Consider the following 21,997-nt stretch of genomic DNA (forward strand, 5'->3'; position numbering starts at 1 on the left):
TTTCCCCTGAGAATTCCTACTGAGTGTTTCTATCACTCAGCAGTCCTATTTGGTAGGAAAACCGAGGAGTATGTATAGATAAAACCTCCCATCAGCAAGTGGATTCCTCTCAGCATATGCCCTAGTGTGGGGGATGTTATTCCGGAAACCTCCCACGCTCAGTCTCAGGGGCAGGCCTCTCGGGGGATGACCCCTTGGCCAAGAAACTTTCCCGACCTCAACATCTGTTTTTCTTTGTTTCCATAAAAAACAGCCTGATTAACCTTAACAACCAGGGTCATGGCATGGATTTGTTGAGATCCTGCTTATGAAAAAAATCATGTTTAGTGTCCTGGAAACAGATCCCAGCACAGATGAGCCCCTTTTCTTCAGGTGTCTGTCTGGTTCAAACCAGCAGAGGCTGATGGGGGGGGGGTCCTCTTCCAGGCTCCATGCCAACCTTGTCTGTTTGACAAATACCTTTGGATGAATAAATGAAGGAGAGAAAGTGACTTAAAAGAATGGCACAAAAGGGTAGTTCCATTTCAGAACGGGACTTCTCCACACTGAAAACCTTTTACGACTCATGGTAAATCAAAAGTTCGAGGCCTCACCGGCCCCTTGGACTCTGTGGGAAAGAATAGGAGGGATGTCTTGAAAGACAGTGACCATTTCTAGGATTTTTTCAAATCCCACATCATAGTTGGCCCCGTGATTGCAAAGTCGTCATCGCTTATTAGTATCGTCCTTATCTATAGTTGATCTGCTGCAGGTCTCTGCTGGTCTGCTTAAGCCTCAGGTGTGAGGCTTCAATCACTAATTCGCTATCTTGCTTTGTTAGCATTTACATGAATGAGATAAATCTTTGATTTTATTCATTTGTAGAAAATATTATGTATTACATTGGCATTTCTGAAATGTTTGTAGGAAAGGTTTGTGATAAAATGTGGGAGGATTCAATCTCCTAGATGAGGGAGAACTTTCTTCTAAAGCTTTGTCTAATGTCTGTGAAATAATCCAGAAGAGCAGTGGCAACAATCAACCTTGCTTTACAAAGCAGACAACAGCAACAAACTTTCCTGTTCTTCGTCACTTACATGGATTGATTCCTGTGCACGTGGGAGCTGTTAGAGGAGTAGTTAGGGGAGTGGTTAGAGAAGGGGTTAGGAGGAGGGGTTAGGGGAGCAGTTATTGGGCATTGTTAGAGGAGGCTTTAGGGGAGAGATAAGGGGAAGGGGTTGTGAGCAAGATTGTGAGCAAGGTGCTCTAAGCCAAGGTCCTGACTCAGGGCTTCATGCAGAAGAAACCTTCCACAAGCACAGAACATCACTGTCATTACCATTTTGTGAATACTTCGGTAACGTATTTTCTCCTCTCTTGCGTACTTCGAAAGTTAGTTAAAAAATGTCAGGGGCACCCGGCTGGCTCAGTTGATTAAGGCACCTCCTCTCGGTTTCAACTCAGGTCATGATCTCAGGTCCTGAGATCCGGTGGCCTGGGCTCACCACTCAGTGGGGAGTCTGCTTGTCCTTCTCCCCTTCTCCCTTCCTCCTTTGCTCCTCCCCCTCTGCCCCTCCCCCCCAATAGATAGAATCTAAGAAACAAAATTTTTAGTTAATGTAACTTTCACTAAATTTTAGAAACCGATGGTCTTCAGTTACATAAGTGGTCAAACACCATCAGAAATGGATGGCGAGGATGCGTAGCAAAGCTCCTCTGTCAGAGGGGGAAGTGTCCGTAGTGGTGTGCACACAAGCTTCTGGAGGAGATCCTCCTCATAGGAATTGGCAGTGCAGGATGCCTGCCCTCAGAGCGCCCTCCCCACTCCCCTATTCGCAGTGGGCATTCATGGCCCCTGCCATGGTGTTTGTCACAGCCCAACAGCAACAGCTGCCAGGGGACTCTCAATACAGGATGGACTTGGTCTTCGGGTGTTTCTGAGAAAGCCCTGCTGTCTACAAAGCGGATGATAATTAGTAATCGTAACATAAGCAGAAACTTAGCCCTGCCCCTGTGAGTCTCTGGTGGAGATCTCTGTGTAGGCTTGTGCTGAGGGGTCTCTGTGCACCATCTCTGTGTGGGTCTTTGTCAGATGTCTCTGCACGTGGTCTCTGTCAAAGGTCACTGTGTGGGGTCTCTGTGTGGGTCTCCACCAGAGCAATGTATGGGGGGCCCCAGAGGACGATGTTGGGCTGGAAGCAGGGCACGCAGGGGGGCAGCCCTCCTAGACTCCACCCTCTTTCTGGACATCTCCCTTCCAGCCGGGGGTGGGACAAGCCCCATCCGAGGGTCTCCTGCCCCTCCAGACTCTGGGGTAATCAAGACCGGGAGCCAGGCCAGTCCCTTGGCCTCTGAGTTCCCACCAGTCCCCTGGGAGCCGTCCTTGGGCCACATGTGTACGTAAAGGGCACAGACCACAAGTCCGCCCTGGGCCTCCAGTCCTACAAGTTTATCAAATTGTGTAGAAGTTAACTTCTCTGCCTGAAGGCCTTGCTGCCTCTGGGCACCTGGCCATCCAGGTGGGAGCCCAGGTGGCTTCTGTACAACCCCTACCCCACTACCCCCCCCACCCCTGGGCTTGGCAGCTGGAGTGGGGCCGAGACCCTGCGGGGACAGCCCTAGGGCCTCTAACTTCTCCCCTCTGGGCCTTTGGGTAGCAGTGGGATACCAAGGGTCTTCAATCATCACAGCAGGCATGAGCATACCCTGTCACTCAGCCTCCTTCCTGGACTCCCACCCTAAGTGCAGGGTCCCCCCGCCCACAGCCACACACCCTACATCCCCCAGAAGGGGAAGGGGGTGCTGGTGAGCAGGCCTCCTTAGTGCCTGGGGATGGGCAGGCTCGTCCCTGGGGGTCTCTGTGGCACCCCCCCACACACCTTCAGAGCCGGGAGCGAGCTTGTCCCTTGCTGCTCCGAGTGTGAGAAGAGGGGATGCATGGAGCTAAGATGGGACTCCCTGGGGAGAGAAGGCTCCTGGGGTAGCCGTCCTTTACTCCCCGAAGGAGACTGGGGGGGGGCAGGATTTCTCACCTCTCCCTCAGGGCCAGCCTTGTGCCTCCCAACTGCGGGCCCTGCTCTGACCTAGGTCTCCATGTTCCTGGAGACTGAGCAGGATTTCTGCTTGGCAGACCCTCCCTACAGCCACACAAGTTCCAGGTGGAGGGAAAGCAGGAGAGGATGGGCAGAGCAAGGTTCTGTTCTGGGTCTTGTTCACCTTGTCGTGGAAAGCAAAGGAGAGCGAGGAAGGGGGTGGGGGTGGACCCCTAGGTCACCCATCCTCCAAGGCCCCATTTGTTCTAGAAGCCAAAACAGGCCCTTGGGGAGAGCAGACCCTGATCCTTCCCCCCCACTGCAGCAGGGCACACAAAGAGGCCAGTAAGACTCATGAGAAAAACACAAAAACCATATGTTTTGAGGAAGCAAAATAATTGTGGCACAGAGAAGCCATTAGCTCACAGAGCATGTACCAATGTGAGAAAAAAAAGTTTTTCTCTGCATCGTTTGCAGTTTTCCTTGGAGGAAAGTTGTCCTCCCAGGAAAGGTGTGAGAAGCACACAGTGGCTGGCCAGGTGAGATGTATCTTTGAAGGAGGCAGTGCCTGGGGCAGTGGGGCTGCTGGGTGCGGCCTGAAGGGCCCAGCACCAGGGACCCATACTGGCAGGGTCTGCCTGGGCACCCCGGCACACTGGTGATGAAGGGCAACCAGATCCACTTGGTCTTGTTGCCATAGCTGCGGCTCCTGGGGGTGCCGTGTCGACTGTCTCCCTCATCACTCTCCTCTTCTCTTGCTAGGAGAGGACACTGTGGTAGCAGTCACTGGGGTCTGCCAAAGCCTGGAGATCGTTTTTGTACCAGCTGAACACTGGGGCCCTTAGCCCCTGGTGAAGGCATCATTTTCTCCTCTAGGATCCACTCCAGTGGTCACGACCACCTGAGCCTTGGCAGAAGCGCTGTCCATGGCTGACCTGCCCATGACTTGTTCCCGGCCCTGGGATGATGAAGGCTTGCCCTTTTGAAGGGAATCTTCCAGTCTTTTGCCTCTACTGGGAAAGAACCACTGTAGCAAGTGTTTCATCCTTCTCCTGAAGTAGTTTTCCAGAGAGGCCGTCTTCTTCAGCAACATCTCACAGACCTTGCTTCCCGAGGCCTCTGCTGACTCCTTGCTCTGGATGGGACGTCTCACCTCACTGATCTGGAGGACCTTCAATTATGACAACTCTTTGGCAGGCTCTCTCCAGGGGGACCTCCTGGAGCTCTCTCTCCTGGGGGGGGGGGGAGGGGAACACATGACCTGCTCAGGCTCTTACATTGGTGCCACAGTCCCAGGGGTCCTGGCTGCCTGTGGGGTCTCTGGCCATTGGATCTTTAGCCATGCAGCACCTGGGAAGTCGATGTGTCTTCAATGGACCCGCTCTGGAAGCCAGACAGAGATCCCTGAGAAGCCAAGACGTCGGCAGTGAGGAACACGGACTGACAGTCTTGGAGACTCTCAGTGGCACAGTACTGAAGGAGGACCCCATCAACCTCGGGGGCTCCGATCCCATGCTGTGCCTCTAGGCGTAACTCTTCTGGGTCTCGGGCAACCAACTTTGTAGGTTGCAGGGGCTGTCACTTTTCCCTGAAGACCCTGATATTCTCAGCTCGCCATGGAGGCCTTGGTTGTTGGCCAGCACATGGGGTTCTAAGATGACTCCCCAGGCGGGGGCCTCCTCAACCTTCCCAGCCTCCCCGGGCTCTTTGGCACTCAAATCGTGGGACGCTAAGTTGAGCTCTAGCATTGTCTCATCCTGTGAGACCCAACCCCTATTCACCCTCCTTGGCACCTTCATAGCCGTTCCTGGACTTGGACTTGATGCCAAGGTGCTGTTCATAAGAGTCCTCAAGGCAGTCTCACTGTGCCAGATTCTCCCCACAAAGCTGTATGTGAAGGTCCGAGAAGGTAGCCTGAATTCCTGTCCAGTCTGAGGGCCACCACCAGGTGAGGTCCCTTCCACAGCCTGATGGATTTCCTCACATGTAGGCTGGGGAGCACCGAGGGGAACCCCCCCCCCCCACTCCTCAGGTGGGATAAGACTCTTCATCACCTCTCCTTGAAAGGACTGAGGAGGATTTCCCACGAACTTAGGCCCAAGCTGGCCTTGGATACGCAGGTGGCTGAGCCGGGAGGGGAGGACCGGGAGAGGAAGAAGCCCTTCTTCAACTTGAAGAGGTTTATAGGCTTGAGAACCCTGAAGTGGAGGCCCCACCAGTGCTTCACCCCAAGCCTTATGATATGTGCTTCTAGCATCCACTGAGTGTATGGACTGAGAATGGAAAAATCGTGGGAGGTGGTCATGCAGGGTTCCCAACCCTTGGAAAGTGCTGGCTTTCCAGGTTTCCCGTGACGGCTTGGCTTTCCAGGAAGGTCCAAGGAGTGGTGGGCAGTGAGCCTGGAAGTATGAACATCCAAAGGGATCCAAACCTCTTTGAACTGCCCCAACTTCCTGAAATGGGCTCTCAGATCCTTCTCTGGGCGCTTCTCGTCTGCCCTGCTTGTGGAGGGCTTCAGATCTGTGTCTGACTCCTCAGGATTTATTCCTGGAGCACTCCCTGGAGAGATCGTTGCACCCCTGTGTAGATGTTTCCGGATCCTCCCTGCACTGGACCTTGAATCCTTGCCCAGGCTTTTCCCTGGGACGGTCCTTCCTGGCTACTTGGATCCAGTCTTCTGTGCAGCCTGGCAGCTTCCATCCGTAGACTCAGACGCAGACGTGGGACTGTGCCAGCCGTGTGCCTGAGACACCTTCTGGAACTCGTGGTGAGGCTGTATCTTCAGGGATAGCTGGATCCTGCGGGGCGGGCCCCTTTCTTGCTTCATGAACCTCTTCCAAAGGTGCCACTCCAGTTGCTCCCAGAGTGCAGAGTCCATCAAGTCCCCAGAAGGACAGAGACGGACCCTTGGCCTTCGGAGGAGTGGCTACTCTGGGGAAGGTCGGGAGGACCTGGGCTAAAGACTTCCTGAGATTTTGTCACCACAGCGGGTACCTTGCTGCTTTCTAGTTGCTTCTTCAGAAAGTGACATTCCAGGTTTTGAATGGCAGTTGACATGTAAGACTATGTCTTCTGGGCTACAGGGCAAGACACCTCACAGGTTCTCATCTCCAGTGGCAGAAAAGGTGGTCCCACTGGGACAGAGGGTGCAAGGTGGGCCTGGGATGGGACTGAGCTAGAGGCCGGACCTGGGCCTGGTCCAGAAGCAAAGACTGGGATGGGGACAAGCTCAGAGTCAAGGGTTGGGGCAGGGCCAAAGTGTCATGTAAGTCCTGGGTCAGTGAGAGGCGGGGAAACACAATGGCCTGAATCCGGACTGGCAAAGCATGAGAGAGCTCATTGAATGTGATGGGCGGGAACTCCAGTGAGGTTATCGGTCACCCTGACAGTGGCCACCACGGACTCACTGTGCAGAAAGGGGAAACCCCAGATGAGCTGGCTGCATTTCTGCTCCAAATTGTCCCCTGGAATCTTGGGATGTAGGGGATTCTCAGGACCAAGCAGGTGTTTTGCTTTGCCCCTCATGTTCCAGAAGGACGGGCAGCCCATGGTGTCCTGCCCATCACCTGGGGACTTGAACATTCTCCCGAAAGAGGTCAGCTGGTAGTTTGACCTTTCCTTCTTTTCCTTCTCCTTCCAAAACTTCAGTTCTAGTCTCTTGGCGATGAGTATCTCCAGAGGCTTCTGGACGTCTGTGTTGACAGGGGGGTGGTGGTGGGGGGATCTAGTCTCTCCCTGTGTGTGTGGGATCTCCCCAGAACAAGGCCTCTGGTGGGCCATGGGACAGAGGCGCTTGATGGGACTCCAAGTGTGTTGAGGTGGACAGGTTATAGGCTTTGGCAGCTACCTGCCACCAGGACAGAGCTGAAATGGGGCAGCATGAGCGGCCCAGGCCCGAGATGGCTGGGACAGGAGAAGCTGTCCTGTCAGCTGACCAAGGCGTGTGTGGAGCTGAGTTCTGTGGGATATGGCACAGCGAGGGTGCCCTTGAGTCACACTGAGGGAGAGTCAAAGGAGAGTCCGGCCGCTCTGGAGCCAAGGAGGCTGTCAGAGGCCGAGGGGAGGCCTCCGAAGGATGGAGACCTGGTGGGGAAGGGGGAAGAGCAAGTGGCTGGTGTGAAAAGCTATCCAGGGGGAGGAAAGGCTCTGCCAGCCAGGAAGTACACAGGGAGGAGTGTGAACCAACAGAAATTGAGGAGGTCATTGGTCCTGCTGGCAGGGTGGAGGCAGGAGGCCGAAGGGGCCCTGTCAGTGGAGCACGGGCAGGTGATGGGGCCACGGTGGGAGCAGCATCTTCCACAGGATCCCTGCATGACTGATGGGCTTCTACTGGCAGTCCTCAGTGCACCTGTCCAGGGGTTGCTTGCCGTAAGAACTGGTCAAAGAGCCTCACCAGGTCGCTGCAGGAGACAGGAGGCGTGAGCTGCTGCTGTAGCAGCTGGGGCTGGGAAGGGTCCCCATGGCCCTCCACATCCCACACCCATGTCACAATGCTCCTGCTGTCCCTCCCCCCTGGCTTTGGTCACAGTCTGTCGCCACAGCTCCTCCCAGCCCCCCGAACAGCCCCAGAGGCCATTCCCTGCAGCCCAGGTGTCACACCATAGACTCGGGGAGGTCCACCCAGGGGAGAAGGGGGCAGATTCTTTACCTCTGCAGAAGGGAGAACAGGTCCTGAACCTCTTCCAAATCTTGCAGGAACTCTCTGAAAACGAAACAGGAAACTGGGTCACAGTGGAAGGCAGGGCCCAGGGGTCTTATGGGAGGCTGGGTACAATGTGCCTTTAGGGGAGACCTTTAGAGGATTGGACTCGGGAGCCCCAAACAGCATTGCCCAAGGCCACATGCCCGCATGGTGATTACAGGATTCATGATGGGGATCGCTTTGTCTTTTCCAAAGTGCTTCCTCGTTCATGACGTTGTTGGGCGAGGAAGGACCATGTGGCCTCACAGAGGAATCTGAGCAGAGTTGAACAGCTTGTCCACAGTGGGAGCGGGAGGTCCTGCCCCCAGTCCAGGCCCTGGGGCCCCTGCTGGGCATCACCCATTTCCAGCTCCTCAGGGCTTTGTTCTGGCCCAGAATCTGGGAAGCCTCCAGGTTCCCCTCTTCCTCCCAGGAGCCCCCCACCTCCCACCCAGTGCTCTGCTTCCTGAGGGAGGGGCTCAGTTCCTGGTGTCCTGGAAACAGTGGGGTGAGCCCTAAGAGCAGGGGTTCAGTGTAACTGGGGCACACTGGGGTGAGTAGCAGATGCTCACCTACCAGAGTCTGGTTTTTCTTCCTTTTCTTGCTCCTTCTCCGTGTCTCCCCTTCGTACTGATATAAGAGAACATGGGGAGGCTGGGACCCCTGCCCCAATAGCAGGAGACCCAGTGCTCAGGGGCCTGACCTCCGCTAGAGGGGTAGCTCTTAGCCTCCGGTCCTCGGCCACCGGTCACTGCATTTGGGATGCTGTCCTGGACCCCTCCACCACACCTGGGCTCCGGCCCAAGATCTTCAGGGAGAAATCCTCATGTCCCTCTAACCCCTGCCCGGTCTGGCTTGTCCTGGATAGATGGTGGCCTACTCTCTCCTGAGAATACATGTTCTATTCTTTCCCATCTCAGGAGTCTCTCCATTGACTCAGAAAAGTGGAAAGAATAATAGAAAAGAAGATAGAATCACACTCTGCTGGGTCTGGGCCAAGGGTCCCTTACCTTCCTGCTCTTTCTGTATTTCTTGCGTGGTGGTGAGGACGGATCAGGCTGCCAATGCGAAAGTAATAGGAAGAAGTGCCCCAGTCCACATATGAAGGCAAGGATGGCATTAACTGCCCAGGAAGTGGGACTGGAACTCAGCCAACCATCAGTAAAGAATTTCTGAGGAAAGAGATAATTCTCCATCTCTTTCCTCTGTAAAGCATTAGTGTCCGATCGCACTGCTGCCCTCAGGTAACTGAGCCCTGAGAGTTAGTGACCGATCGCACTGCTGCCCTCAGGCAACTGAGCTCTGGGTGTGTCCCCGCAGACACAAGCCCCATGCCCACATCACAGAGCTGTGGTCTAGTCACAAAGGGCCCTTGAGGGCAGGTAAGGGACACAAGTAGCTGGACCACATCCCCTTTCCACCACCAGCCCTGTAGCTCTGTCATCCCTCCACCCTCCGAGGCCTGACACTCCTACCTGCTCACCGTGCTACAGACAGAGCTTTGTCAATTTGCCTTTCATTCTGCGTGGAGCTCAGAGAATACCTGTTCCCCTTGAGATCTCCAGTTGCGCTCCATCAGCGTCACAGCTTTTAAAAATCTGGAGTTGTCCTTGGAATTTTGGTTAATTCCCAGGAACTTCTGTCCTCTGTCTGCAGCTCCAGTCTCCCCATATAGTACGTTCTTGCCTTGCTTCACCCTAGTATAAAAGAAACTCAAATTTTTTTTTGTGCTTCTTTAGCCATGTGCATTTTGAAAACATCTTAAGATGTTTTATTTCAATTAATCTTCACGAACTTCAGCTAGAGAGACTTAGAAAATTAATGATTATTCAAAATTTACAAAGCTAAGGAAGTACAAAACAAAGTGAAATAGTGAAACCTCCCAGGTATGTTTCTCAGTCCTTTGTAGTGTTTTTCCTTCTGAGATCAGGAGAGAGTAAACTGCAGAAATACTTTCACGACATTCTGTATAGGCACACATGCACATGCTCGTGCACATTCCTCAACAAATCCAGCATTTTCAAGTCTTGGAATCAAGTTTTCATTGTGTTTTGCTTTTGTTTTTTTTTCGGTTCAAAGATTTCCTTTAGTAATTCTTGTAAGTTTGTGTATCTGGGAATATCTTTATTTTGCCTTCATTTTTGAAAGATTTGCTAGGTATGGAATTCTGGGTTGACAATTTTTTTTTGAAGGTTTGAGAGAGTATGTGTATGTGCACGAGCAAGGAGAGGAGCAGAGAGATAGGGAAGGAGACCCCCCACTGAGCAGGGTGCCTGACATGGGGCTTGATCCCAGGACCCTGAGATCATGACCTGAGCTGAAATGAAGAGTCAGATGCCCAACAGAATGAGCCACCCAGGCACCTGGGCAAGTCTTTCTCTTTCAGCTTTTTGACTAGTGTCATTTCAGGGCCTTTCCCCGACTTGTCCCGATTGGAAGTCAGTGGTTAATCTAATGTGGGCCTCTGTATATGAAGGGACGTTTTTGCCTTGCAATTTCAAAATTTCTCCTTTGTTTTTCCATGGTGTGACTGTGTTGTATCTAATAGCAGATCTGCTTGTTTTTATTTTACTGCAGGTAAATAATGACTCTATAATTAAGGGTTTCCATCAAATTTGATAAGATTTCAGCCATTATTTCTACAAATATTCTGTCTTCCTCCCCATTTCTCCTTTCTTTCTGAGAACACTCCTTTAAGTAGATAAGAACTTCCAAATGAGTCCACATTTCTCCCAGGCTTGCAGGGAACTGCTACCCGAGAGCCCGTTTCTCAACATTCACATCGGAGTCAAGAAAGTAGCTTCAATTGAGAATGTCTTGGGTATGGAGTGTTTTGCTGATATCATGGAAAGATGCCTGTGTGATGATGTCATGCCTGTGCCCATGGGCTCTGACTGTGGTGGGGCTGTGAGTTAGAGCCATCGCTTTGGCAAATGCTTCACTATGACCTGGTACAGGCTCAAGAGAGCAGGCCTTTTGAAAGAGTGACTCTGCTGCTAGAGCTAGAGAAAACCCACCATTTTGTAGTAATAATAAATGGGGACCAACTCAGTCCCGTCTAGTGGAAGGTATGTGCTCTGCAGTATTGTGCTCAAGTTACAATGAACTACAGCGAAACATTGTAAGTTACGTAGACATGCTTCCAAGGAAGAGATAAAAGCAACTTGCAGAAAAAGTGTGCAGGATGGTTGCATTTGTTCTAGTTTCAAAACTATATAAAATCAAACACAATTTAGTGATGCATTTACTTTGGTAAAAATATAAAGAAAACACAGAGAATAGTGAACAGGACTGATGGGACAGAGGGAGGGATGTACAGATGACTCCAAAGATGTGGATGATACCGCATTTCTTAGAAAGGTTAGGATGTGTACAGGTTTCTTTTCCTTATTCCTTACATCCTCTATATAATTAAAAAATGTCAGTTTGTAGCTTTTTTTTTTTAAAGATTTTATTTATTTATTTGATAGAGATCACAAGTAGGCAGAGAGGCAGGCAGAGAGAGGGGAGGAACAGGCTCCCTGCTGAGCAGAGAGCCCGATGTGGGACTCGATCCCAGGACCCTGAGATCATGACCTGAGCCAAAGGCAGAGGCTTAACCCACTGAGCCACCCAGGCGCCCCAGTTTGTAGCTTTTAAACAAAAGATACACGATAATGTAAAGAACCCCTTTGGAAATAAAATTAGACATAGCAAAAATAAAATGGCCAACAGGGAGGGAGGAGAAAAACCGATTGTAAGACGCTTTGTGCCCTGCAGGGGTCTTTGTTGCCAAGACCTTAAAGATCCCAGTGTGACTTTCAGTTTTGAAACTTCCCCACTGCCCTGTTTATGACAAGGTGAGTCCAACTAAGATCACTTTCTGATGGTTCCCAAACCTAAAAGAACAAAATGCAGACCTGTGATTCTTAGTGGACGGCACTTGCTTCCTCCTGGCTGGAGATTTTCAGCAGTAAATGAAGGTATTGAGCTGTGGCTGTTAGCGGGCTGCATTCTGACTGTGCCAGGCAGCAGGACCTGGGTCTGGCTGGCCCTGACCCACCACCCAGGCTCATGGAGCAAGGTGATGGTGACTCGACAGAAAACAGATCAGACCAGGCCTCACACTTGTGGATGGATTTTAATTAAAGCAAAGAAGAGGTGGTGAAAATATCTGAATTTAGGCCAGGGACTTTCAGGCTATCAAGCCCTGAGCATGCCTAGTGATGGAGAAAAAGGAGTTTTTCATAAATAAAACATGGGGAAAAGTAAACATTTGAGATACATAGCACCTTTTGAAGAAATTTAGATGGAGCTTTCAGGTTTGGAGCATTTTGCTTGTTTAGTTATAAACAATGATCTACATATTTATGTGTAATATGTATCTTTTTGTAAGAAAAGCACAATGTTTCCATGTATTTGTGCTGGGCAGACACCTGCACTATTACATGCCTTGTAATGACACTGATGCTCACAGAGATGGATTCCACTCCTGTTTTCCTCTTCCTTGTGCTTCATCTGATACATTATAAAATCTCCAATGACAGAACACAGGGTGTACCACCCTGCCTTTTCTGTGATGAATGCCAAGGTTTGAGAAATGTTTTACCTGGGAGTGCTCACTCAATAGCCCAGGTTGTAGCAGTGAGCACATTTGTGCCTCTGTGTCATCTATTCAAATCCGGGAAGGTCAGTTGAGGACCTGCCCAAACTGTGGACAGGAGAGACACAAGCCCCAGATTATAGAACATTCCCTGAAATAGATAAGAACTTCCAAATGGTTCTGTATTTCTCCCAGGCTTATGGTGAAACCTTCTTAATATTTATGTTAGTATCTAGAGAAGGAGTTTAGGTTCCAATATAAATATTTTTGTAAATAAAGCCAGTTCAGTGAGACCTGAAGGATTTTTGTGGTCCCTTTTACTACACAGAGGATACTTCTGCTGCATATGATCTCTAGCCTTTTAGCTTGCTAGGATTATTTAAGTTGCAACCACTTTGCGTCCTACCTGAGTCTTCCATCGACAGAGCGAACTGAACACATTGGAGGATATGATAATGCATTTCAATCATCAGATTGGCTAAGCTAAAAAATGATGCTGGGGAAGGAGCAGGATCACAGGTGCTCTCATATGGACTGGTGAGGTGTGAGTGGTGGTCATCCACTCCAGAATATTCCAGGAAGAGCTACTGAATTTTAAAAATGGGCTTACGTGCATGTTCTCAGAGCACTGAAAAGTATGGTGCACAGAAAAGGAAACCATCAACATGATGAAGACAACCTACCAAATTATCCCAGGATCAAAGCGGGATATGCACAAATGTTTCAACAATATGTTTTATTGTCATCTTTAATTGACAAGGAAGTGACAGTCCCTCTCTAGATATGATATTGGGAGATTTTTTTTTTTTTTAAGATTTTATTTATTCAATTGAGAGAGAGACAGAGAGAGAGATAGAGACAGACAGAGGGGGAGGGAGAAACAGACTTCCCACTGAGCTGGGATCCCAACACAAGGCTGGGTCCCAGGATCTAAAGATCAGATAGAGGCAGACACTTAACCATCCGAGCCCTGACCCCCCCATTAGGAAATTTTTATGAAATGGTACTAATTAGCTTCTTGGATCCTCAGAAGTCCAAGCAAGTTCAAGTGAACCTGAAGCAGGCTTTACTAGGATACTGGATCATGCTGAATGTCAAATTGATAAGACCTGTTCTATTACCAAGGCAGTTGTAGATTCTGATTCTGCCATTTACGAGAAAACAAATGATGCATGGCTCTTCCTTGACAGTGAGACAGTCACTGGTATTTATAGGGGGCAGGAGTAGGAAGTTGTCAGGGCTCCTCTCTCTGCCGATGTTTACACCCCATTACAGCAAGTTTCCTTTAAAATGCACTTCCATGGGCAGACTTGACTAACTCCCTGGTCCCAGTGACCCCAGCTACAGTCACTCGCCCGACTGGCTGGCCACGTGTGTTTCCACCTGCGCTGTTCGTTACATGAAAGTATGGGAATGCTGTGTGGTCACGCTTTGTGGATCACAGTGGTGCTCGTCCTTCTCTGGAGAACACAGAATGCAGAATGTGAGTTTTCCCAGGGCATAAATCCGTGCTGTGGCTACATTGCCTCTACCCCTTTTTAAAAATGGCCAATGTGAGCCAGAAAGGGACTGAAACTGGTTCCTAATACAGTTTCACTTAAAAAATTATTTTGAACAAATGTGTGCTTCTCTGAAGCTCCTAGAGGTTCTTGCAGCTTTACTCAACAGCAAAACCCATGGGTCACCCCGAGGTTTCCCACGATGCTAAGTGCTGACTGTCCCTTCAGGTGGTACATAACATCCGAAATGGAAAACAGTATTTAAACTCTTCTAAGATTACTGCTTTAATAAAAATGTACAATTTACTTAACAATTCTGAGCTCTCGCCCTCTCTCTAAACAGACCTGGGAAGATAAGCTGTACTCCATGGCTTGGCCCCTGAACCATGTCCGTAAGTAGACAGCACCCCACAGACACCATCACGGTCACAGCCAAATTGACATCCAGCCCTGTTGCCCAGAAATCCTGGAGCACCGGACATTGCCTTACCAACGTATTCTCTGATGCCAGGTTCATTGCTCCTGCCTGTTATCATGTTCATGCTCTATGTAACAGCATTCATTCCATACCTGTGCCATAAATATTCAGAAGAAACCCAATGAGTGGGCAAGAGAAGATGTCCTTGGAAATACTTTCCAAGGGAACATTTTTTAAAGGCGACAGATTCCACCCCCCCCCCCCCGAGTTTGGCTTGTTTTGGAGGATGGGTTGTTCTCCACTTTCTTCATTATCATTTTGAAATCTGAGATGTCATGATGACTCACTGGCCGTTCACTTTGTTTAACTCTGCAGCCTTTCTTATCATTCTTTTTTAAAAAAAAGATTTATATATTTATTTGGGAGAGAGTGTTAAAACCACAACAGGGGAGGAACAGAGAGAGAGAGAGAGAGAATCTGCAGCCAACTCCCTGCTAAGTGCTGGTTAGCCCAGCTAACCCTGAGATCCTGCCCTGAGCTGAAATCAGGAGTCAGGCCCTTAACCCACTGAGCCATCCAGGTTGAGTATCAGCCAGCCACGAGTGTCCACGTTTATTTCTTTGTTATGCATCTCCACCCTGCTCAATCTGACCCACTTCTTAAGCTAATCAGGGAGCTAGTCAGATCTCCCAATCCGGCCCGGGAACAGCTGACCCCAGAGTCATGCGCCCTGGACCCGGTGTGAATTCCAACGTGAGTCACCTGGCTTCCGAGCTTCCTAACCAGGCTCTTCTCTGTGAGAGGATATAGCGCTAGCTTGGGGGTGAGAGTCATTCTTAAGAATCATAATTGTGTAATTGTGGCTGACACTGCTCTTCTTTATGCTCAGGCTTATGCTTAGTGTGTGACAGATGGTCTATCAGCAATTCCCCGAAGGAAAGAAAACCACGGCTGAGCTCTTCAGCGGGTAGCTCTCTGCTGGAGGATCAGACCCAGACTGGCTTGCTCAGAGTTTGGAGAAACCCAGCATCCTGGCTCCATTGCCTCCAGGAGAAGCAAATCCCATGCTCAAGTTTTGTTGATGTCTGGTTATATGTCCCTTCTTAGCTGCAGTTGTGTGTTTCTTATTTGATTAATTTTATTCTTACGATCACTTTGCCTACTACTTCATGCAGCTACTGGATTTTCATTTTTTTTTTTTCTGGGATTTGGTATATAGCCTAGTCCTTTTCTATACTTTCTTTGAAGATGCTTGTTAAGAATTTACTAGAGACTTCTGTTAGAATTTTTATAATTAATAACCAAGGCACATGCCAATAATTTCTGAGTAAATATGGTACCCATCTTCCATTCTTTATTCATCATTTTCTTAATTACAAATGTGAAGTACTTTCTGTAGTAGCGTTCTAGAATGTGTGTTTGTGTGTGTTTACTGAGAGAGAAAAAGAGAGATAGAGACAGAGACAGACACAGAAAGAGAGAGATTTATTTTAAAGAAATTTGCTGACTGTGAAGGCTGGCATGTTTGAATTCTGCAGATTGGTGGCAGACTAAGCTGATGTGGCAATTCGAGTCTGAATCCTGCCTGGAGGCAGAACTCCCTCACACTTGGGGGACCTCAATCTTTTCTTTTAAGGCCTTCAACAGATTAGATGAGACCCACCCACGTTTATGGAGCATAATCTGCTTTTTTCAAAATTTAAGTGAAAATCACATATAAAAAAATACCTTTGCAGTTACATCCAAACATGTATTTGATCAACTGTCTGGGTCCTCTGGCCTACACAGTCTGTCACATATAATTAACCATCACAATTAACCCTTCTCAATTTTGGACCTGTACACGTCTCTTCAAGTCATGCTTAATCTCCAAAAAACAGAATAACAAGGTTATACTTCTGTCTATCATGATGCAACTATCTTACATACAACTTAGAATGCACTAATACATTCCCTAGCAGAGGATACAAAGTCCTTGGAGATGTTCCTTCTTCTCCCTGATAACCTGTAACTTCAATACTATGGTGTAAACTCCATATGTCATATGTTCTCTGATAAGAGACCAAGAGAAGGAAGAGAACAGATGGACCAACACAAAAATACTCATAACAAAATAAGGAAGAAATACTCATAAGAATTAGAGTCCTTGGGCGCCTGGGTGGCTCAGTTGGTTAAAGCCTCTGCCTTCGGTTCAGGTACTGATCTCAGGGTCCTGGGATCGAGCCGCGCGTCTGGCTCTCTGCTCAGCAGGGAGCCTGCTTCCCTTCCTCTCTCTCTCTGCCTGCCTCTCTGCCTACTTGTGATCTCTGCCAAATAAATAAAATCTTTAAAAAAAAAAAAAAAAGAATTAGAGTCCTGGAATGCCCAGGTGGCTGAGTTGGTCAAGCATCCGACTCTTGGTTTTGGCCCAGGTCATGATGTCAGGGTCATGGGATTGAGCCCCACATGGGGCTCTGTGTTCAACATGGAATCTGCTGGAGATTCTCTCTCTCCCTCTGCCTCTGTCCCACCCCCCACCTGCACTCTGAACAAAGAAACGAACGAACAAAATCTTATGAAAAAAAGAATTAGAGTCCTTATTTCTCTAACTGGTCACATAGTCATAGCTGGTTTTCTACCTGCTACTTTGGCTGCTCATTCTACATTACATTTGCTGTGAACAAGCACCTCAGCTGGTCATGATTCTTTTTCTGGTGGAGTGACCCACCCCTTCATTCCTGAGTTTTCTGGACTACCAGTAGTCCTGCCTGGACTGGGCAGTTGTCATTTTTCATTGACTTTCGTCCCAGGGCTTGGTGATTCTAAGGAATGTCTCATACTGCAGACATGCCCTGCATTTCCTCCACGGTGGATTAACAGTCTCATTTTTCTGCATAGTCAGGATCATTAAACACCTTACGTCTCATCTTTATGTGTTTATTCAAAGGCATGAGGAGCCCAAGGTGGCTGAGTAGCCGTCTTAAGTTCCACTTTAATGGAACCACAGTATGTCTCCTGGTGGTAGCATTCTTCCCTTTGAATGAGGGTCTCTAGATCCGCAGGGCTTGAGGTCACAGAATCAAGGAGCAAAGATTTCCTAGTGACGTCACTAGGGTAATACAGGTGTCCCTCCATTTCTAGCCCTAGCTTCCTGGATCCGTGAATCCTGACTATGGGAGAAAGAGCATCACATGCGGACGCATTGATTCAGAGCATACCCAGCCTCCTAAAGAATGTTGCCCCAGGACAAATTTTTCCTGCAAGTGATTGCCATCCAGCCAGCTCTGTAACTGAGTCTTCAAAAGGCCATTCTGTTGTTCTAGCAAGCCAGTTGCTTCGGATGGTGGAAAGCATGGTACGACCATGAATTCTACCATCATGGGTTCACTGCTGCCCTTCATCTGCTATGAAACACATTCCTTGACCAGGCGCAACACAGTGTGAGACACCATGCCAATGAGTAAAGCATTCCATAAGTCCAAGGATAGTAGATTTAACAAAGGCACTGTTTGCAGGGAAGGAAACTACTTATCCAGAGCAGGTGTCTATTACAGATGTGGAACTGAGATTTGTGCATTCTGGTGAGGCTCAGGGGTCCGTGGTGTCCGCTGAGCCCTGGACCCCAGCTCCTGGCCACCTTTCAGACTCCTTAGTACATCTGTTACTGTCTGAAAGAAAAGGACACCTCACCTTTCTGGTTTCATTCCTTCTTTTACTTCTTTCTTCCTACCTGGCCTCATTCCACAAATCATCAGCCATGGGATTCCTGTGCTTTCTCTCAGTCTACAAATCACAAGCACTCCTTCCCTCCTCCATGGTGGGGGCTAGCCAGGGTGTCACTGTCCCCTCAATTTTGCATGGAAAGAGTGGAAGTCCATGAAAAGTCAAAGATATATGCACGGATGCTGCAGGACAGTCAGGAACTCTGCATTAGAGCTACTTAACAGATACTGTTTTTTCCCCTGGTCCATCACTGCCTCACTAAGATTACATGTATGTTACATGTGGGCAGAAGACTCTTGTAACCCTAGTTTGTAGCAGCCACCACTGTGTCCTGGGAGTGGGTAGCCAGGAGCTGAGGTGGGGTGCTGCCCCCGCTGAGGGGGGCAGGGAGCCCAGGGGAAGCAGTGCTAAGCATTGTCACTGTCCTTGATCTTCCCTGTTACTACCCTGGGCTGTGGTAGGACTCTGTGGGCAGATCATGTGGTCTCCAGGGCTCTCCCAGTGGGTCCAGCTGAGAAGCCAGGATCCCAGAAGACAGACCCCCAGCGGTCCCGTAAACTGTTGGCCGCATAGAGCGGGGCAGGTAAGCCCAGTGATGGGACAGGCAGAGCCTGCACAGAAGCAGCAGAACATGTCAGTGGCTCCTCTGGGCTGAAGTGAACCTTTGAGTAACAGGCATTGAATGGAAAACACCACACTTGCATCAGGACACCCAGCACACTTAGGTCACTTTCAATGCACAGCGTTCTCAAAAACACAAACTTAAAGGGCTCCAAGGCACAAGAACGGAACGAGAAAATTACATCTTTTAATATTTCCACAATATTTGAAATGGGTTTGTAGACTGAAAATAAGTAATCAAAGTATTTTTATATTTGTATATTTATCTGTAGGTTTTCTTATTATTCATGTTACTTTTTTGTTAACACAGCGGGAAACTGAACACATGCATGCTTGCATCCGGCTTTCTCCCCCTCCAATGTTTACCTGATTTACCCCGAAATACTATGAACGTGATCAGTTTCACGGGTGAATTAAAGTATAGTAATTATCAACCACTAAAATTTCGGTGGATTTTTATTAACAATGGATAAGCTAATCTGGGGAAAATTCTATCTTTTCAATACTGTTTCCATCCATTAATATAAATGGAACGTTTTATAAGTGAGAAATTTTCTAAAAATCATGTTTTAGAAAGTTTTTAATAGTATCATGACAATACTGGTACATAAACACACAGACCAGTGAAACAAAACAGAAATCCCAAAGTCAAACCCTAATCTGTATCCTATCATCTTTACATACTCAATGCTAATATGTATCTGACCTGTCCCTTACACTTTGAATTTCGCTTCACGGCTTGGTTGCATTATCTGTCCATTGGTACTGCTCTCCCACTGCTGCAGTGCTAACCACGCAATGCTGCTATCTTTTGGCCACTGTCACCCCGATATGCTTCTATCGGCCTTTGGCGTGAAAACAGGAAAAGGAAAACGGATACATCTCTTCCAGGATATTTAAAGATGTATTTAGATTTCCTCAAGAAACAGTGAAAAACTTTAAAAACAAGATATGAAACCCTTATTCTGAATCCCCATTCGACTGATGGACTCAGATTCCAGTTTCACTGGCTGAATGCAAAGGCAGTTCACCGTAGGATAATCTCGACTCTGTTAATAGGATGAAGGAAAACCACATGATCGACTCATCAACTCATGCAGAAATAGTACCTGACAGAATCCAAACCTGTCATGGTATAAACACACAACACATTAGGACGAGGGGCAACTTCCTCAACCCGAGAAAGGGCATTTATGGAAAACACGCAGCTAATATCATAGTCAGTGGACGTAGCCTGAAAAGCTTCCCCCTCTCGCCACTCCTAGTCAACACTGTGTGGGAGGTTCCAGCCAGAACAGTCAGGCAAGAAAAATAAAATAAAAGGCATCCAAAATGGAAAGGAAGAGGTAACACTATCTCTACTCATAGATTACAGGAGCTTACATACAGAATATTCCATGATACAAGATCAAATCACAAAATCCAGGGGTGCCTGGCTGGCTCAGTTGGCAGAATCCAACTGTTGTGAGTTTGAGACCCATGCTGGGTATAGTGAATACATTAAAAATAAAGTCTTAAAAAAATAATAACAATGAATTAAAAAATAAAAAAACCCATAAAATCAGTTGTATTTCTACAAACTAGCAGTTAACAATCCCTAAAACAAGTCAATTTATAACAGCATCAAAAAGAATAAAATACTTAGGAATAAACTGAACCAAAGAGATGTCAGACCTGATAGTGAAAAAAATAAAACACTGCTGAAAGAAACTAAAGATCTAAATAAATGGAAATATTTTTGTGTTCATGGATTCAAGGACTTAATATCATTAAGACAGAAATACTTCCTAAAGCAATCTACAGATTTAATACAATCCTGATTCAATACAATCCCTATCCAAATTTCAATGGCACTTTTTTTTTTTTTTTTTTTTTTTACAGAAATGGAAAAGCTGATCCTAAACTTCAAAAGGAATCTCCAGGGACCGCAAATAACCAAAAACAATCTCGAAGTTGGAGAACTCACATGCCTTGATTTCAAAATTTACTATAAAGCAAAGGAATTGAGATGCTGTGATACTGGCAAAAGGCTAGACATACAGACAACAGAACAGACAGAAGAGTCCTGAAAGCTAGAGAGCTCGTCTCTCTACGGGCAAAAGACCAGGACCACCAATGGAAGACCACAGTTCCTTCAGCAGATGGTCCACGGACAACTGGAAACCACATGCAGAAGAACGAAACTGGACACACACAAAAATTAAGTCCAAATGGATCAGATGGGGCGCCTGTGGGGCTCAGTCGGTTACACGTCTGTCTTTAGCTCAGGTCATGATCCCAGGGTTCTGGGATCAAGCCCTGCATTGGGCTCCCTGCTTGTGGGAAGTCCGCTTCTGCCTCTCCCTCTGGGCTCTCTTTCTCTTTCTCTCAAATCAATAAATAAAATCTATAAAAACAAAAACAAACAAAAAACCAAGATGGATCAGGGCCCTACAACAAAGCTAGAACTACAAAACTCTCAGAAGAAAACATAGGGGTGTATCTTCATTACTCTGGATTTGACAACAAATTTCTCAGCTAGGAGACCAGAAGCACAAGCAACAAAAAACTAGACAAACTGGCCTTCATCAAAATTAAAGACTTCAGCACATCAAAGGACACGAATCAAAGAAATGACAAGACAACCTACAGAACTGTGGGGAAAATACTTGCAAGTCATGTATCTGGTAAGGGTCTAGTATCCAGAACACAGAAAGAACTCTTATAACTTCACAATAAAAAGACAAACAACCCAATTTGAAAATGGGCAAAAGACTTCTGAAGTCTCTTCCCCAAAGATATACAAATAGCCAACAAAAACAAGAAAAGAGGCTCATCATCAGTCTTCCGGGAAATGCAAATCAAAACCACATGTTTCACACCTACTGGTGTGGCAAAATCGAAAACAACAACCGAGTGTCAGTGAGGCTGTGGGGAAACTGGCACCCTGCCCCGCTGCTGGCGGGGCAGGGGGTGTAAAATGGTGCAGCCACTGGGGAAAAATGTCTGGCAGGTGCTCAGTAAGTTAAGCATAGAATCACCATTTGATCCAGTAACCGTACGGCCAAGAATACGCACAAAGGACTGAAAACAGGGATTCAAACAAGTGCTTGTACACGAGCTCACGGCCGCCCTCCCAGCAGCCAGAGAGCAGCAGCGATCCACCCCATCAGCACAGGAGCCATGCAGCATGTCCACACAATGGACTGCGACTCGGCGCTACGAGGGAACGAAGGACTGGTGCACGCTGCAAACCGGAGGCACTACGAAAACACGGCAACTGGAGGAAGCCAGACACAAAAGTTCATAGATGGTATGATCCCGTTTATCAGAAATCTCCAGAATGGGTGAATCCATAGAGACAGAAAGCGGACTGGTGGTTGCTAGGGGCTACGGGCAGGGGGAAATGGGGAGTGACCGCTTAGTGGCAGGGGCCTACTGGGAGAAAACTAGACAGCTGATGGTCATGTAACACAGTGCCTGTGCCAAACGCCAGAACCGTAC

The 21,997-nt window shown here is 48.1% G+C and overlaps 1 protein-coding gene and 1 pseudogene across 2 annotated transcripts in view; both read right to left on the reverse strand.

The window, feature by feature from the left end:
- Window positions 1–3,363: 3,363 nt before the first annotated feature.
- On the reverse strand, window positions 3,364–6,349 carry LOC308347203 (putative spermatogenesis-associated protein 31C2; annotated as a pseudogene). Its single transcript has one exon. The product of its transcript is annotated as a putative spermatogenesis-associated protein 31C2 (transcript).
- Window positions 6,350–7,223: 874 nt separating this feature from the next.
- LOC308347139 (serine palmitoyltransferase 1-like) overlaps window positions 7,224–21,997 on the reverse strand; it is a gene marked incomplete at its 5' end in the record, with an annotated part of 49,168 nt that continues 34,394 nt past the window's right edge. The window contains 3 exon segments of the mRNA XM_080810278.1: window positions 7,224–7,411; window positions 7,660–7,713; window positions 9,236–9,389.

This window comes from Martes martes, assembly GCF_963455335.1.
Source record: "Martes martes genome assembly, chromosome: 8".
Classification (NCBI taxonomy): domain Eukaryota; kingdom Metazoa; phylum Chordata; class Mammalia; order Carnivora; family Mustelidae; genus Martes; species Martes martes.